The 19,830-nt window shown below is 44.7% G+C and overlaps 1 protein-coding gene across 2 annotated transcripts in view; it reads right to left on the bottom strand.

Moving 5' to 3' along the window:
• The window catches only part of LOC105279235 (zwei Ig domain protein zig-8), a 286,077-nt gene that overhangs the window by 93,790 nt on the left and 172,457 nt on the right, over positions 1 to 19,830 (bottom strand). The gene's annotated exons all lie outside the window — the stretch shown is intronic.

The following is a 19,830-nucleotide window of genomic DNA, read 5'->3' as shown; positions in this document are numbered from 1 at the left end:
CCAAAGTCTGTCATTAAGTGCGCCACCGCCCCGGTCCCGGGGAACCGATATACCCATCCACGAGCGTTCCCCGGGATTCGCTTTTCTGGATCCTTATCCCGAACTCGCTCCTCGTAGTTTCCAAGAGGACCTCGGTCGCCGGGTCATGCCGGACGGATACGAGTTGCCGCGGAAGTTTCGGCGACCCGAAGACGTCCCTTGTTCGAGAAGTTGCAGCGATATTCGAGCGGAGGATAAGGAGGGAACGCGGCAATCCGTAGATAAGAGCGGCTTTCTGAGTGGAAAGGGGAATAGGAAGAGGACGGAAAGGGGGGACAGAAAGATGGGAAGGGTCTCACCCCCAACCCCATTGACGAAAAGGACGGGAAGGGCTCGACGGAAGAGCGTAACTGCGCGAAGTGGATACGTTCTGGTTTAAAGGCTCGTCGACGATGCTGTTTCGGAGCCACATTATGCGCGCGCGGGCGCACGTGTGTGTATGTGTACGTGTGCGTATTGCAGTTATGTTTCCCGTTAATTTACGATACACACGGCCGACATGAAACGCCATAGTCGCCGGGCTCGAAGGCTTCCGCCCATACCGTGAGTCCGTCCGCACCCCCGGTCCGCGCCGGATTCAGGGTGGCGGGTCAACCACCGTTGACCCCTCCTTGTGTGCATCCCGCGTTCTTGGTTTTCCCGCGCGCAGCGACACCTGACGCGGCGCACCGCATAGTTGGCCTTTGCATACCGATTCCGTACTGTCACCGTACAAATACGATTTATGCGCATTCCCCTTTCTCCAAGCCCGCCGGATGCAGATAGACGAGCAGATTTATTCTGGGCTCCAATAGATCCGCTGGGGGTAATCGAAGATTGTATCGAGCGAAATAATTTATGGCACTTCTATATAATGTAATTGTGATCATATATAGAACTTTCATCAAAGTGAGAATGACAATTAGAGGAAAATTGTATTTGTTCATAATCTTTCTGTAATCACTATTTGCATTGTGTTACCAATAAAATTTATATACCTATATATTTGTTTATATTTGTTTGTGCGTAAAGAGATTACAACGGTATTTGGAGAATGTACGCGCAATCTATTAACATATCTATTAATATATTTTCACTCTCCCTTCTCTCGATAAATATGAACGTCATTCCTCTGAAGTAATAAAGCGCCAAGGCATGTTAATTAATTCGTGCGACGGTATTTTCGCTCTTGCCGGGAATAGCAAATAAATAAAACGGCATTATCTGTCAGAATGGTGAACATGTATGACGAAGACATCGATCGAGCCATGGACGTATCGTCATGACGTATCGTTATGTTGCTTGACGTGCGAGTTATTGGGATCGACGTCGAGCAAGATTACCGTGTTACCGTCCGCTCTCGGAGAATCAAATATCGCGTGCGAATTTTCAACGGCGGCAAATTTTCGATGAGCTTTACGTCGTGGCAAGGCTCATCGAATTACTGGTCAATTATCTGACTTAAACAAATCCCGCGTAAGAAGACTGACCCAATTTTGCGCTGGGCGAGATGAGATCGCGCCATGGAAAGGCGAAAAGTAAATTGCTCTCTGTCTCTCTCTCTCTCTTTCTCTCGCCTGAAACATGTAGCATATCTGAGAAATCGGAACATTCGACTCACGACAGCATATTTTAGTGAAAAATACAAATCGCCGTACACAAAGCAAACGTGAAAGCTTAGATTCCGCATGAATCCGATAATTAATGCTCCGAAGTGACTTTGTCATGATTGCGTGAATGCATCTGTTTTTGATAATTGCGCTCGATGAATAATTTATGCGACATATATTTTTTACAATCTCATTTCGGAATTTTAGTGAAGCAACGTTGTGGAGTAATCCTCGATGTTATATATCGATGAAATCGCGATCAATCTGGATTGCACGGAATATATGGCGGGAAGGTTTATATTTTTCACATCATTTAGAAGTCAGTTTTGACCAGCTTCGTCGGATCAAACCGTACGGGAAATCTGTTCCCGTGAATAATCATCATGGTCCTGAATTTATCGCGTAAAACACGCGTTGTGAAATACCGGGGGGCGAGATTTAAAGCGACGTCAACAAAGTGTGTTCAACGCGCGTTTGTCATAATGTAATTGGTCGAAAAATTGAGCGCTGGTATAAGTACGAAACACTCGAAATTATTATTTCACCAAATGTCAGATTACTGACTGCTAGCTTCATAAATTACCGTTTTATTGCTTGTCATATAATTGCGCGGCCACTCGATTTGTTTGATCTGTAGATGAGATTGAGATTTAATATTTTAAAACTAATTCGAATCAATACGAAAGAGAGAGATTTATGTGCGCGTGGCACTATCGATTAAATTATTATTCCGATAATATTACGAACGTTATAGATTTAAAACGAAAAAAAAAAACAAAGAAAGATTACGAGTGTAAATTGACAAAAGCGATGAAAACAACCTTCCGCACCAACCCGATATTTTTCCATCAAATCCTATGATTGTTCAAGTTACGTAATGCTGATCGTATTATCAGATTTTTATTATCGTTATTGGATTACATAATGCACAGTGTTCACGTGTAGATGACGCAGCTCGATCCATGTCTCTCGCTGATTTGCCGATTTTCAGCGGGTTTATCTTGAGACAATTGTCTTTTGGGTCAACGAGAACGAATGGTCTATTTATCCCACGGGATTGCGTCTATACCAGCGCAATTTCATCCCAGCAATCTCCATTTACGCCGATCGAACTGTCCACGAGGCCGTTTTTACCTCTCGATGACTTCACGCCCTTCCGTCCCTTCGTAGGGATTCGTAGAAAATTTCTGCCAGTAGCGTCTTACACCTCAGCCAGAATCGCCCCAAAGATCTTATTGTCTTATCGCGCTAGGAGATTATGGCTGCAGACATTTATCGCTCGCTTCTTATCGTACGATATTTATCGAGAGATCGAAACTGTCGTATCTGGCGTCTTACTTTACATGTTTTATTTTTTGCATCTCTACATATAATGCTATAACAAAATACATATTATGTTATAGCATTATATTAAACATAATGCAGTGTAAAAGCACTTATAATACGAATAATTGAAGTGAACATAACAATATTGTTGTCACCGAGACTTACTGCAAATTCAAGTTAAATTATGACTGCAATTATTTTCTTCTCTCAGTGCAGAAATTACTGTCTAGTCATTTACGGCAGATAAAAAGAATATTTACACATCTTCGTGCGAGAATTTTGCACAAACAGAAAGATGTCATTACAAAGTGATATCTCTGATACAAATAACTGATCTTGAACGAGCGCAAACAAAATATCCCAACGAGAAAACATCTTGCAGTGATATATCTCTTTGTCTCGGATAAAATTATCCTAAAAGATACGAGATATGCAAACATTTCTTTTTTGCATCCACAACATGTTACCTGAGCTGGAGAGAAACACATCTGATATTAATTTCACTTAACATAAAATTACATGAAACGTATATGCGGAAAACTTAACTTGAGTGCACGACTACGAAAATTTGAAACGCGAGTATAACGTGACGTCAGATTATACATCCGTACACCCATCACGCAGAAACACATACATAATAGACACGTTAGATTCCTATTCGTTCGAAAAGGAGCATATGGCCGACTAGGCCAGACTGTTTCGTGGAGAAGATATTCCTCTGGCTGTAAATACGGCGATCACCGGCGCAAAACACGCTTTTAGCGCAGCATTGGCTTTCAGCGGTCGGGAAGAGGAAACACTGTGCTGTGCTGTGTGTACCGGCACGTATATTAGCATTTCTCGTATATATTTTTCGCGAGTTTATGTGCATATTGCCAACCGGGACGCTAATTGCCGCTGTCGCGCCCGGGCTTGGGAACAGGAAGCGCATTGTTTTATTCACGTGTATGTCCGGATATGTGTCCACCAGCTATGCTAGCTGGACGAATGCGACAGTACACGCGAGAGCATGCTGTCCCATCCGATAAGCTTCTCACGAGGATTACAATATCGCGCAAAGTTCGCAGCGTTCTATCCATACCTCCTACATTTTTTATCGCGTCCTCCGAGTTCCGCGTACGAGTTCCCGAGGGGAACTCGCGTATCATCGTGATCCCAAAAATCCTCAATATCCCGGAACTTTCCGCGTTGCGAAAGCGAGCTCACTAGCCGGTCTTCGGCTAACCAACTAGCGCCAATTAATGATCTTCAGGAGCCTAATTTTCGGATTTTCGATACCTCAATAGTTGGGCAGAATAGTTGCCGACCGCTTTCAAGCGCCATCAGCCTTCTCCCGCTTGGAGGCGTTTCTCTTTCTCGTTTGCCTCTTGACGACAACGGAGCTAAGGTTTCACCTTACTCCCTTTTCGTCCGCTGATCGATAGATTTTCTTGCGAAGCCGTCGCCCGCCACGGCGGTACTCCGACGCGCTTAGCGCCGCTCTTAATTGAGTTTTCAGGATTAAACGAGCGATCGATCCGCGCCTCGCGTCGATTCCTTCGTGTTGGCCGCCTCCGCGTTGCTAATCGCGATTGACTGCAGGCTGATTTCTGTTTTCATACGCGTCATCGAGAACGGAGCTGCGTAGCGAAAGGCAAGTTCTGAATCGCCGTTCTCCGCAAGCATTTCTGAGAGTTCAAGAGTTTCTTCTTTTGACTGTTCTTGTATCGAATTCTCAGCAACTCTCGCAAATTTAATCTAAATATGAAATAGTAATATTGTGCCAGATATTATACTTACGATCGCATGTTAAAATAGATGCAGAAATGTCAGGCTGCAAAAGCGATCGAATATTTACTACGTGAGATAATCTGTTGCGAAACATGAAAATGTCAAATTTTCGAAATTCTTGTTGACGTTTTTGCACTTATTTTAAGTTTGGCCTCGCGCGTGGGACTGAATCTGTGTCAGACTAGTCGATTTGCCGGACTCGTCTATATTTTCGAAACCACGTTTCGGTACTTCAAAGCGCGTTTCGAATCAGACAGAGATCTTTTTTCTGGAATATTTCGCAACATATTCACACGAGAGCGTGTACGCGCGCACATCGATGCGCAAAACCAGTCCGATCCCGAACAGTCGAACCGGGTTACGTTAATTTCGTTGCTATCACAGTTGAATAAACGCTGGTAGAAACGCTTACGGGGACGTTGTCAGCGAAATTCTGTGGCGCGTGCACCGAAAACACAATAAAATTGGGAACAGGGTGGTGCTTTTCACCCAGCTCGCAACAAAAGTGCCGCGACCGCGCGCACCGGATTACGAATCGCTAAATACGTTGATATAATTCATTGCTCGTTAACGGCACTTTGATAATTAGCCCAGACCGCCAAATTGCATTTCGACTGCGCGGATTACACGGTATTTAATCGTACGGAGCGAATTCGCAAAATACTATCGAAATACCGTTGATTCGATATATATTTTTTTCTTTTTTCCGTTTCTTTCCTTCCATTCGCGGCCGCTAGCTTTGTGACGGGCATAACGGAACGATTACTGCTGATGCTGGCGCGAGGATTAAAGCGCGGAAAGTTGAAATTATACATTCGCGGCGGTCAACCGTGTATAAATAAAGCCCGGGCGTATAATTCGAGCGTGACCCGGGAGTGCACGCGGACGCAATTAATGTGCGGGATATTTAATTCCCTCGTTATTATTTGGTATCTATAATTATCGTCGCGCTCTCGGCGACGATATATAATAGATCCCGCACGGAAGATTGCACCTGCGAAAATCGCGGGAACCATCGCCGAGCGTTCAAATTTCCGCGCGAAAAAACGAAACCGTCGAAGATTCCCGAATATACAAATATCGCTGCGGAAATATCGCAACTTGCACGGCGTTAAATGCATCGTTACGGAGAAAATTAAACGTTTACGCATCGGCGGTAATGGCGGCAGTGAATCCAATACCGCTTAATGGCGATCATCGAAGTGGCAGTACGCGACTATTATCCCCCCCCCTCCTCTCTCTTTTGCACGTGAAACTGCAATTATTTCTTGTTTTTCGTCATTCGGCGCGCGTTAATCCCGGTGCGACATCAAATATTCCTCTAACGCGATGAACTCGGTATCGGGCGCCATTAAAGCCCCGGCGCGCGCACCCGACAGCGCTCGCGAAACCGGAGAATTAGCGGAGAATTGGAGAATAGACGTCGGGTGTGCGCACCTCCTCGTCAATCCGTCCCTAGAATCGCATTTATACTAATCTGCAAGTGTGCAAAGAGAAAAATGGGTCAGAGAACGCGTGAAATCACGAGCGATAATTCGCCGCGCGATTCCGATTCGGTCACGTGACCAACCGATTCGCCGGGCACGATCAGTCGTACGCGACTCGCGAGGTTTCGGGAGACTCGGCGCTATCGCGAAAGGCAAGCGCGCGAAAAACGAATGCGTTCCGTGCGTGCGCACACGCGAGAGGAAGCGATGACCATCTATTCCTCTCTCTCTCTCTCTCTCTCTCCCTTCCCCCGTGCACCCCATTTCGCGACGCGGTAGCTGAATCGACACGTTCCATTCGATGAATTCTAAAGCGTTCGACTGGAAACCGCTCGTAGCTTATCAGTCGCGCGAGCGACTGATAATGCTCGCGTGTCCCCGCGCTCGTCCGGTATATTGTATCGACTCGGCGATGCACGCTATCGAACACACTCGGCGTTCCGCGTTGCCCCGTGCGTGTATCAGTCTCTGCGTCGTCGATACTTAATTAAGCGGCGCTGTTAATTATCGCGGGAACACCGACGGGTTTTAGCGTTCCTCCCGCTGACGTGCACTCGAGCGAAACATCGCGGGAGAAACGCATCCCTCCACTATCCGCACGTGTATACAGATCTACACATGCACAGTTTTCCAGATTCGCAATCTCACCGGTCGCCGTTGATTACGCAAGTCGTCCCCGATTGAGAAACATTCCAGCGACAGGTCGACCGCGACGAACGCAAACGTAATCCTTCTGCGAACGAGAGAATTTTAAAAACTGGAATGTAAAATGAAAATAGTAAAAAAGAGAATAGCTTGAGGGAAAAGCGCCCCGTATCTCGTTGATGAACTATGATTTCAGTGGGGTTTCGTCCTTTCGAGGCGCCCTCGTAAATCGGCAGGAATCCGGAACGATGTAATTACTCGCGGGAGTTCCCGTTCCGGACGAACTTGAATACTTAATTATGCGACAAGTTCAATTAGCAATTATCATTCTGAAGTGGAGCGCATTCGGTAGCGCATAAATGCTTGATGGTCGACAGTTCCGAAGTCGAAGTCATCGCGCTTTTACGCCCCTTAGGATGGACGGGGTTAATTTGATTCCATTTGCGAATGCGGTATGCATTGCGGATGCAAAAGGTCAAAGGGCACGGCTTGCGTGTTCTGTATTTCTGCATTCGATCGATTAATTCGAAATCACGTTTAAGCTTTTCAGCGTGAGCAATAATTAACGTGCTATTAGCATATCTCGCGTAAAAATACCTCATCCGAAAAATATGGTATAGAAACCCAATCTATTTTTGAAAATTCGTAGAAAGTAATAGCATATGGCGATACGGAAACAGTCCATGGTATTACTACATATATCATTAGAGATCATTACGTCATTATACATCATTATATATAGTATTACTAGCGTAAGATAAAAATAGATCAAATGAAAATGTTTACTATTTTAAGATATATTATTTAATACAAAAACAAGATATTCTGTTATTATAATATATACAATTATAAGTACATTATATACAGTTTACCACAGAAATAAATCGTATCTTCTATTAATTCCGATAAAGACCAAGAAATGACGATTCCGATTATTTTTTGTCGGGAAATCCTTCCAATTGTTCACGTTTCGAAACGCGTGATCGAACGACTGTTTTGCCAGCATCGTTTTTACAAGTTTTCCTCCGCGAGAAAAGGATCTAACTTGCCGGCACACAGGAAGTCGTATTATTATGACAAGTTTCACTGTCTAAAGTGTTGCCAAAGTAAGAGCACTCATAACGACGTTCACACTGCTGCCGGTGACTTTCCGGAGACTACTTTTATTTCGACGTAAACGACTTCCGACGCCCAACAATGCTCACGCGAAACGAGTTTTACGCATAAGCGTATACGCGCGTTTGTATTTTACGACAAAACTCTCAGCGCAAAAGAGACGGGAGAAGGCGGAAAACGCTCGTAGTCAGAAGATATTTAAATATTTTAGATCACTCGAAGAGACGCTGAACAAGTGAACAACAACCGTTCAAGTAAACTCGCGTAAATCCGATAATAATTCCCATTCACAAGCCCATTAATTCCACTCTTATTCACAGAGATAAGAACAATCCGGAGCATGATTCGGTCGGATAAAGATTAATCCCTTTCGGCTCTTAGATCAAGGGTTTGCAGCCGTGGTTGCACGCCCCGTGTCGAGGAAATCGCACGTCCTCGCACCTTGGAGGGTCGAGAGAGAAGAAACGACTCGAGGCGACTCGAGGGAGACGAGTTGCGTGTCGTGAACTAGTTCGTTCCACCGGCTCATCCTATCGGTTAGCCATTCGTCTTCGTACCGCAGTGCTTGCTACAGTCTTTTACGGCGTCTCGTCGCCGTCGAAGCGGCCGCCCTCTTCCCGTATCCTCAGGGGAGGAGAACTCAAATTTCCACGATTCCTCTCCCTCTTGCGATCTTTCCCTGGGTCACGCCGGGGCTACAGAGTAAACCGACGCGGCGTGTGTGGAAAATCTGATTCTTAAGGGTCGCTCGTCGCCATCGATTTATCTGCTGTCACACACGGTGACGCGTGTCGTCGGCGAAGGGTCTGATTTCGGTTGAGCGTCCGTGGTATTGTGCCCTTTCAGCGCGGACCCTTTCAAGATCCTCGCCTCGCGCGCTCCTCGCGGTATTTGCAATGCGCTTCCCATTGTCCGGAAACGGCTGCGTCCGATTGGATGTAATATCTTAGGAAAGCCCTTCAAATGTACGTGCGATGCGATACGGCAGCCCGATATTGTGCGCGCGGAAATATTAGATCCGGAAAGCGGGGAATTCAGGGATGACGAATAGCCGTGCGCGCGAATCAAATCTCACGGATAAGCATGACGAAGCAGTCAGATCTTGTGGCGAAGATTACCGTTCACTTAATCAACCGCCCGTGTTTACCAGCTACGTCCATTTTACGGTAGTTATTGGATCGGACGACGGGAAATGAAAAGTACCCTCTCAACGCGTTTACCTGCGTCGCGCTGCTCGGTTCCCCTCCGCTACTAGCCATCTCCCGACATTGATATTTAATGAATTTTCTCCGGACAAACACGGGCAAGGAATTGAAAAATTACTGAATCGTTGGGGAAATGCGAAAGCAGATGGGAAACGGAAATGCGAAGGACACGATGAAAATTCATCGGACGACCGCTCGACTCGAGCTGGAAGTAGCAGCCGCTTGGCGTTACTCTTTTAGCAACCGTAATCCCTTCGCGTTTTTACGTCGTTACGGTCTTTTTGCTTATCACTTGTTACACGAAAAACATATGAAATTAATTGTAACATTCAATTATAACATAACTTGCCCAAGAAATTTTTATATTAGTATAATACTAATTTAATGCTGATATCGTTAATCTATTACGTGTTTTTCTCTATACCTTTTCTTATAGTTTATTTCTTTCCAGCAACATGGAGAGATCATTAGTGACAAATATAAGAATTATAACAACGACAACGTTACAGTTTACAAGAGTATGCTCTTTTATTTCCACAGTATCATAAAGTTTAGAGAACAAGATATCTCTCGAGGCTGAACATTGGCTTGGATCGCGCGCGTTACGTTATCGTTCTCAGCCGAGGGTAGTTCCGGGATTGTCCACGGGAGATCGCGCATTCGGGCACGTTATTGCGAATGTAGGATATCTTCGAGATTTCATAGCTGCTGCAGTTAGGGAAGCGCGGAAAAAGTCACCGCAGTATTTGGTCCAGGTTCACTGACATCGGCGAGCATTTCGCGAGCGTAAAATTCCACAGCGCGAGCGTCGCGTGCCTTCGACCTTTACAGATATATTTCCGCGACGTTCCGTGCCAGCGTTTGCACAGGGTGGCTCACGTACGCGTGGTACACACAAACTCGGTTACGTACGTAACCGAGTGGCTCGACGACAAACGGCCAAAAGTGAAGACGTTGCCGCAACAAGGAAAGCAATTTAAGTAGACGAGAAAGGGGAGGAAGACGGCAGGCGAGCGAAGAAGCGAACGAACAAACGCGAAGCCGCAGAAAAGTTCGGTGTTACAAGTAAGGCAAATTAGACTTTTTAACGAGACAAGCCACGGCAATGCTTATCTCTTTCTGTACCTGCTACTACCACATGCACGGAGACTCCATGTGCACGCACGCACGCACGCGCGCGCAGAATAACTATGCACGATATAATAATTGAATTATGCTGAATTTAACGAAGTTCCGCTGGAAATTCGGTTCCCCGCGCACCGCCTCCCGTTCCGCTCGTTTACGAGTTAATTATCGCGTCTCGCGTTTCACGATAATATTGTGATGCGATGATACGGCATTTCGCGTTTTATATTACACTTCCCGCGGTTGTGTCGTCCGCTCGTCGTCGTCGTAGTTGTCCGGGGGTTGCAAAACATACGCGACCGCTCGGCTCGCGAGTTGCATGCAATTTTATGCAGAGCAGCGCGTTAATCAAGGAAGCTCGAAAAACCGCACGTCCGCCCCCGCCCTTCGTTCCTTACTGACGCGGGCTTCTTTATCTGCATTTTATCCCACTCTCGTTATTGCATTATGCATATCACACGGCTCGTCGGTGGAATCGTGCCGCTGCCGTCCGCTCGGACATGTACAAAAAGAAATTCCAGGACGGTTGGAAGAGAGGGTGTCCGGCGAAATAGATCAAGGGTGAAGAGAGAAGAAAGGAAAAAGAAGGAAGAGCGAGCAACGAGGGTGGAAGCGAGAACACAGGCGAGAGGCGGTCAGTATACCAAATCGCAAAATGTCACCAAAACTATTTGGTATTCAAGTCGTAGTGTCTTTCTGTGCCCTAGTGTTCCATTCTTCGCTCAAGGGTTGCGTGGGGACGAAATGGAAATGCGGATTGATCGATAGTCCCTCGCGGATCTCATCGTGAGAGGAGACTCGGCGGTCACTCGGCGAATAAAGTACCGAGATCGCTGTGTCGATTCAACGTAATCGAACTTTTCAGCGGTCGATCGAGTGTACATAGTGCACATAGTCGCTACTTGACTACTAAAACTTTGGTTTGCCTCTGTTTCCTCGCCGTTTCTTTGCCGTACGTCCGACACGTGCCACGTCGTTTGAATCGTTGTTCATCCCTCGACCCACGCAATATTCAGCTATGTTTATTAACTATGCTGCATTAAAATTCATCGGCGTGTCCACTCGGCCGTTTCCAATTAATATCATATCGAAACCAGTTGAACAAAGATTAATAATTCATCAATCATTGTATTGAAAATATTAATAATACAGTTATCACAGAATACCGCGTGTCAATAAAATCTCAGCAGATTTGGTTAGCTATTTTGCATCATTAAATTGACTTTAAATAGAAAAATAGATAAAAACGAATAATTACTTAATCATTATTTTGAAAATATCTTTAAGAAAAAGACACTATACTTTTAAAATATCAGTCGCTTTCCTGCATCTTGTCTTTCCTCTCTCTGTTTTTTATTTACGTTTATACGATTACAAATTATAAAAATGTTTCAAGTAAATATCGCAGAAAAGGATTTTTCGCGACATGTTTGTGCAAGCGTAACTCTTCTACACGAGCATCAAATCGCGAAAAGTTTGCCACTCAACCAACCTGTTTCCTTCCCATGTGCAGCACGGGATCCGTAAAGTAGGTCGATGTAATATAAAGCGTTGTCGCATCATCGGTCTTTAGTTCCTTCTCTTCCCTCATACTTCCTGCCGGAGAGCCTTCCGCCAGTAAATATTTATCGTTTACATACGAAGAGTATTCGGAAATGCGAGAGTCGCGCGCACTGCATCGCGTTCTCTTTCCACGATGTTTTCCATGCTTACGTGAAACGTGGGCGCACGCTGAATAGCGACGCGGACGGAAAATAGAGGAGGCGGTTTCTCTATATTTGTATGCATAAATCGGGGACGCGGGTCGCGCGCTAAATTATGGAAAACCGTGTCGTTAAATCGCGAATATAACCGCTGAATTCTCTCGAAGTTCCGGTACAGGTCGCGATCTGTATACATTGCCGACTGAAAATATGTTACCCCCTTAAAACCGGTAGCGCAAACAGACGCGTATGGCTCGCAATAATTTTTCTCGAATTTACCTTTACGCGCGCTCCATAAAAGCGAATAAAATTTCACATAAAATTTCATGTGTTGTGCATAAAAAATTCGGACGACCAGCGCAGTTATATCAGCGCCGCATAGTCATACGTTGTACGAACATATCTTTCATCAGCGAATGGGGGTTATTCGCCGCTTTCCTCGACGTTTAAACGTTCATCGCCGTCGCATTTAATTCGCGCGCTTTATCATGCTTTTACTGTCGCACAATGGTGGAGAACAAGCGAAGCTTCCGCGATCTGCTTGCGGATCTCTCTGCGGAAGCGTAAATCAAACAAGCGCGTGTTGTATCATATTGCATGTGTATGCTGTAAAATGTTTGCCGTAAACAAATATTTTATGTCCTTAGGTGCTGGATTTAGTTTCTCTGGCGTTACTTATATTATGTACGCTCAAGCTGCTCACGTATTAGTGTTACCGCCGCGTTACGAAAATAATAAAAAGTAGGTTTTCAATTAAGAAAGAGAACAATCTTCAATTCCAACGTAAAATAATTAATAAGAAATTTAGACTCTTGATTCATGCAGTCAGGCATGAAACGTGCCTCTGAGAGATAGCAATTACAAATCCACTTGTCGACACAGGAAAAGAGAAGGAACAGGTGGAGGGCCTTGCGAGAGGTAAAAGGGAACCGGTTAATGCGCGGGAAATGGCAGAAGTGTTCTCGAGTACAGACTCGCGGGTCCCTTGGCGACTCGCCGCTAAAGAGCACGCGGATAAACGTCAAATTGCGGAGCGGTTCGTGTTTGCGCACATACGTGAACGTGGGATTTTGAGTACCCAGTGCGTTCCGCTGGCAGTCATCCCGTCGTCCGCAAAGCGCTTTGATGTCGGCACGTTACGCGTCTTAATAGCCGGATAACCAGAGGCGAGGGCGGCGTTGCACACTATTGTAATCTGCATCGAGAACAGATGGAACGTGCAATATTTCGACTGGATGCAGACAGATGTTTGCCGTTCCGTTTGTACATGATTCGCTTCGGCCGGCCGACTAAACCGCCGGGAAGTATTATTGTAATTTGGGGCGTTTCTTCGGCGTTCAGGCGCGGAATTACTCCGCTAATTAGTACTCCGCGGCAGGAAGGAGGAAGAGAGACACCAAGAGAGAGAGAGAAATCGGCAAACGCGGTGATAAAGCCAGCGCATGAAAATAACATTAGCGGGGCAAAAATTGTCGGTGCTGTTTATACATGTCGTTGTGCGCTTGCGCCGCTGTCGGACGGCTGGCGGACCGCCTGTTTTATGCGGTTTTGTGTTAAATAAGTCCGCTCGCGAAAATTGATATTTATAATATAGCTCCCGCGCCCAAGAATAGGATAGCGCAAACTTGCTTTATTTTTAATTCAAGCGGACACAAAGCGGAGAGAGAGAGAGACGGGTCGATCAATAATTCCCGTATTATTATTATCCGCGCTATTCGTTGATCACGAGGTTCCTCCTGCGATATAAAATAAGCGTCAAGAGCATCGTCATGAGCGCGGAAATGATCCGTTTATTTTCGTAGAGCCGTTACATGTTACCCCGATGTTACCCCCGGTATTAGCCCCGTGTTGCATCCGCGTTGATGATCATTCACGCATCTAGATCCACTTTATGTCGCTTCGCTTCATCTCCCTCTCTCTCTCTCTCTCTCTCTCTATCTATCTATCTCTTCCATTCCGCCATTTCCGCAAACAGCGTGCATTCTGAACGACGCTGATGTATCGAATTGGATTTATCCAGGTTTATTGCTCGACACATAATGTATACGCGATTAACGTGTTCGCAAATAGATCGAATTCCCAACAATATAGTGTAATGAAGTGACTGAATTATTCAAAGAATCCCGCGCGTTCATTGCGCGCGACGTATTAGTATGAATTTTAAACTAAATTCACCATAGGCTTCGAAAATTATTATAACGCTTCACGTAATTCTCCCGCTGATGATTCTGGAATCGCATAGATCGAGCAGACAGCGACGTCAGTTAGATTTGCTTTAAATTGCATAACGCTGCTTGTAACATCGGAAACACGTCGAGGGATTGAGGAAGTCGAAGACCAGTTCAACGGCATTCGTTAATGCCAATGCAAATAACGGTCTTCAAACTTCCGATTGTTCGCAGCACATTACGCGTGCACGATCGATTCGGAAATATTGTAACATTTCCGTTACGATGCCAGTGTTTGTTCTATGTTATATTTTTTTCCGTAGCTCGCCGCATCTGTGAACCACCCTGCGGGGTGCTGCAAAACGAGCGTCCGTTTAACCGGCTACGCGATCTCTGATCTTTTATGTGTTTTAATCATGAAGAGTAAACAGAATACAAGTTCAGTGCAATAGAAGCTACACAAAGGGAAAATTGGCGCGCGAGGATGAACCTTCTTGTAAAGAAACCAATCGATTGGTCGGGAAAGTAAGAAATTACGTGGAAAAGCGGAGGAAAAGTCAGAACGCTCTCGGACGCGAGGTGCATTCGCTTTTCCCTGAAGACGGTGGTGACTGGAAAGCGCAGTGCCGGTGTTCCAAACACCGATTTTCCGACATTTTCGGGCCACGTAAGTTTTATTACACGTAAAGGCGGGGTGGCGCATGAGCGGTCCGGTAAAACGACCCGCGGTGTTAAATTCGAAACGGAAGACCACCGTAAATGTCGCACGACTCGGCGCCATTTACGCGGTGTCGGTGTTAACGGGAATCGCGCAAGGTACGGTTTAATGTTCCCCTTTAACCAGCTCGTATTCTCGGTTAGTGTCAGAGGGTTAGGAGGAGGAAGAAGAAAGGGACAGGAAGAGCATATAACGAGGGTGTAAGGCGCATTTCGTCGATCGCTTCCTCTCGCGAGATTCTCGCGAGGCTCTCGCGACTTTCACGACTTCATGAAGCGTTCTCCAGAATTGAGGGAGGAGGAAAATAGAAAAGAAGAGGCAGAGAGAGAGAGAGAGAGAGGGAGGATGCAGCGGAGGGTACGCTGTATCCTGGGACGTCTCATAAGTATTCTGCCTGGGCGTTATAAATCACCGCCACCGAAATTCGCGAGAATATTGGCTTTTGCATTATTGGTTTTTGCCTTGCGAGCTTTCGAGAAAACGTCTGCATCCGCGCTCTTATCCTCTGTCTCTCTCTCTCTCTCTCTCCCTTTTGCATGCTCGATCCCACGTAGCGATGTTGAATTCTCAAACGGAGCAGCTGTTTCCTCCAGACGAATTCGTCGGAAAAAAGCGGAGTTGCTCCTCTGTTTCTCCTTTCCGCTTTCTTCACCCATCATCCATCCAGCTATTTCTGCGTCTTTATACGTAATCCTGTCCTCGACTCTCGACGTCTTGACTTTTCGAGGCCCTAAAGGTAGGAATTTTTAGCGCGATAATGCTACGTCGAGAAGAAGCTTGGTTTAAATCGAGCAAACTGATGCGCTCGTTCTTAACTTAACATTATACTCGAGGAAATTATTGAGAAAAAATCGAGTTTACATCGGTTTAAGCACTTGTAATTCGAAATTAAAATCCTGCGCTATTTCATATTGTCGACAAAGCAATCGTGTTTCCTCTTATTCAGACAAGATTAAGGCAAGGAGAAGATGAGTTGTCTTTTTTCTGAAATTTCTTGAAACTCCAGGAAGCGATGTCGAGCCTTCTGTCACACGTCACGCGATTTGAAGATTCAAATAGCGAAAGGAGATTCGGCGCAGGATCCAAGATGGAAAATAAAGGAGAAATTCGTGGGCAAATGCTTTCCAATTTTCTCGCGAGCAGCTGTTCCGCGACGCCAACCAGACGCGGGAGGAAGGAACATAGAATCGTTTGACAGTTTTCACATTCGCGTCAGATACCGACGAAGCCGAGGTGGAGATGGGTAAGAAGTGTCACCGGGGTGCGCCGAGTGCCGTTGCTCCGCAGTCGTCCGAGAACTCGCGAATCTTAAATTGGCCGTCTATTCCCAAAAGCCGAGGTTCTTGCAATCTTTATTGAAAACGAGATGAGAATGGCTGCTCCAATAATAAAGCTAATTTAGCGATTTGGTATTCGCAAACCAAAAATTTATCCGATAAAAGAAATTTTCCGAAAATAGACACCTCAGGTGTGATACAGATTCGTCTGATATCTCTTTACGTGATTACATCAACTAAAACATGGCAAAATGTCGTTACAAGTGAACACGCTATTTTGAGTTGAAAATTTGACGCGTCATCGTCTGGGAATCGCTAAGTGAAATTTATCGTGTTTGCTACTACCTATTCTTACACGTCTTCTTATCTCTCGCAAAACATCAATTTTTGAAGATTTATAGCAATTTTTGACAATAGAAAACTTACTTTGCGGTATTGTAATTCAATTTATATTTTATTCAATTTACAATGTATTTTATTCAAGTTAAAAGAAGCTTTTGTTACAAGAGAACGAGTGCTCCTTGCGAATTGAAAAACTGGTGAAAAAGAATGTCTAACTTGTTAGAATACATAAACTGGTAAATGGAAAAAGAATGTTACAATTGGCGAAAAGTCCAATATATACGTATATATGTATAGTTATTTCAATCTACACTTATTTAAGAATTATATGCGTAAAATTAATAGGAAGAGAGAAACAGAGAGTATATCTCTGTTTTTAAAAAATACAGTTACACTTTTCTTATTACATTTCCTGTATGATATAGAAATAAATTAGATTTATTCAAATACTGCAGTATCCAAAATCCGAATTTATTATTATTTCCTAAATAATAATAAATTGTAATACATGCATCTACATGTGAATCGGTAAAATATGTTTACTGCGTTTATTTTATCCTCGCCTTGAAAGCGAGGTGAAGCTACATGTACATGTATGTACGTACGCAGTATTTCGAATGGTCGGGCTGTTTAAAGGGTGAAAACAGTCGTCGTAAATTATTCGTTAAGGTGGAATCAGTTGGCCGGCCCGCAATAGAATGCACTCGGCCTGATTTATAGCTGAAAATCGTGCCGCGGGAATCTACCGCGGTGTTTTCCAGATTACACCATCTGTGCGACGAAACGCGAGTACGAATGCAATCGAGCTAATGCGTACACGCGAATCTTTTGGTCCTAATGTCTGAATATTTTTTCATCGGTATAAAGAAATCTTGATTCTAAAAATGCATTCGTTCTAATCTCCAGCGTTTTCCAGAGAAATCCATTTGATATTTCTGGAATTGATACTCGAGATAAAGATTAACTTTCTTACAAACAATATTTAATTTAACAGATACATAATATTATAGCATGTAATAGCTATAATACAGATAAGCATATAATATAGTGGTATGTAATACCCATATATGCCGTGTACACGGAAGCTACATGTAAATGTACGAACACGTGTATTTAACGACGTTTCAACTGGCAAATACAGATTCACATCTGTCGCCATATGTCCCGAAACTGGTTGCGAAGGGTGCGATCCCATCTCCAGTGAGCGGATTCGCGCAAATCTCTCTGCGAGACGCAACCACGATGCGGGTACCATTAATATTCCGCCCGCGTCTCTAATTGATCCGTTCATTGGAGTCACGCATCCCTGCACGACCAACGATGACATTTGACTCCTTAGGGAGACACTGACACCTCGTTCACCAACGAGCAACGTGACTAAAAAGTCATCACCTCGCAATCTTCTCGCAATTATAGCATTTTTAGCTTTCAATATCTTGATTATCTTAAAATTAAGATTAATTTTCGAATTGGAACAAAATTAAGATCTAAATTCATTTAAAACTGATTGGAGAAATAAAGTTTCCAGGGAATGTGCACCTCCCAAAATTAAATCGCTTTAGCTTCTACGTTCAATAATACAGATATAGAAATTGATATACATAAATTATTTGCAATAAAACATTTATTATATAATATTATTATTATCAAATATAATATAATTGTTATTATAAAATGTTTGCATTGCAGATACAAATACGTATTATAATAATAATCTTGCAATGTATGAATTTGCGTATATTGCAAGAACACATATACATCGCTTTGAAGGATCTTTTAAAACAATCTACAGATACATTATGACGAGAGATTGAGTGCGACGAGACTAACGAGGAGGCAGAAACGCAAAGTTCAGATTTTGCAATGATCATTAAGTCGAGCGCCACTAATAATCCCAACGAGACGGTCGCCGACTAGTTCGAAAGGTTCGGCTGAAAAAGTCGCCATCGTTTTTACAGCTAACGTAGTAACAGAGATCGATCTGCGCAGATCGATCGGCGAGGGATCGACGCGCGTGCACGGTCCCTTTTCCCGCACCTTAATTAGTGTGATTGCGATAAATTGAAGTTATTGGTTGGTAAAACTCGCCGCCAGCCAGAGAAACTAATTAAGCGCGTCGCTTTTCAGTTCCACGGCAATTACGCAGTCATATTTGCAGAGCGCGGCACTGAGAGTCGCGCGTCTCGTCGTCTTTCATCTCGGCGCGGGCGCAGCTCGTCTCCTCTGGTTAGGTCCTCGTTGGCGTCTTCCTTTGGAGTTACGCTCCAAAATTACGCTCTTAACCATCGCGAAGAACAGTGGAGAATAGTCGGCGATGTAACTCGCTAAACGGAATGGCGCTATGATAGCTTTCTCGTTGACGCGACGAGAAGAGAAGCGTCCGAATTAGACGAAGACTCGCGAGTCGGTCACGCGCTGACTGCGCGAAATGCCTTGGCATCCATGTGCTCGGGAATGCTGCAATTTCGATCGCGGCTCCATTATGAACGCTCGTCACGGGAATGTTCGGCGATCGTTCCGAAACGGTTATAAAGACGCCTCCTCGAGCGGTGGCGACGGCGTTGACGGTATAAGAGACGGGCGTCCCGTCCGCTTAACGACCGTCCGCAAGGAGAAAAAAGTCGGAATTATCGGCGAAAAAACTCGTTACGAACGCGAAAACCCAATTAGTTTTAACGTCCTCGCCTTCCGCAGTCACGGCGTTCCTTCGCCAGTCGCAAGAAGATTTCGAACTTAACGCCGTTCTGCACCACTTTCCCTCTTTCTCTCTCTTTTTTCTCTCTTTAGTTCTTTCCTTCGCGCACCCCGCAAACGGAGGAGAGAATCTCGCCTGCCTGCAGCCACTCCTCTGACCTGCTTTTAACGCACCACCCTCGGTGCACTCCACCCCCGACACAACGATTTTCTTGCGCAACCATTAAGAAGTACACGTGAGTATGCCGCGTTTTTCTAAGCTCTTTAAGCGGTACCTTTGGTTGCGCGACCACTCCCCGCCCTTTTGGTGCATTTCCCCGGCTTTTAACGAGACCTCCCATAAAAGCAGGATAGATTCGAAGCCGGCCGTAATCGACGAGATATGCCGTGTGTTTCCTTTACTTTACAAATTCGCTATTGATTCATTCCATCGATAACAGTTATTTTATTACGTAATCGCTTCATTGATATTAATCATCAAGTTATAACAAAATGCAAGAAAACCGGAAAAAACAATTCATTTGAAAACATTGTCTCGTCGTTACTATCTGTAATATAATCGTTACGTTATTAATATCATTATTTTATCTTTAATAAAATGAATAAATTTTTGTGGCAAATTTGTG

Source organism: Ooceraea biroi, chromosome 5 (genome assembly GCF_003672135.1).
Source record: "Ooceraea biroi isolate clonal line C1 chromosome 5, Obir_v5.4, whole genome shotgun sequence".
Lineage (NCBI taxonomy): Eukaryota > Metazoa > Arthropoda > Insecta > Hymenoptera > Formicidae > Ooceraea > Ooceraea biroi.
This window is presented reverse-complemented; position numbering and strand designations above follow the sequence as displayed.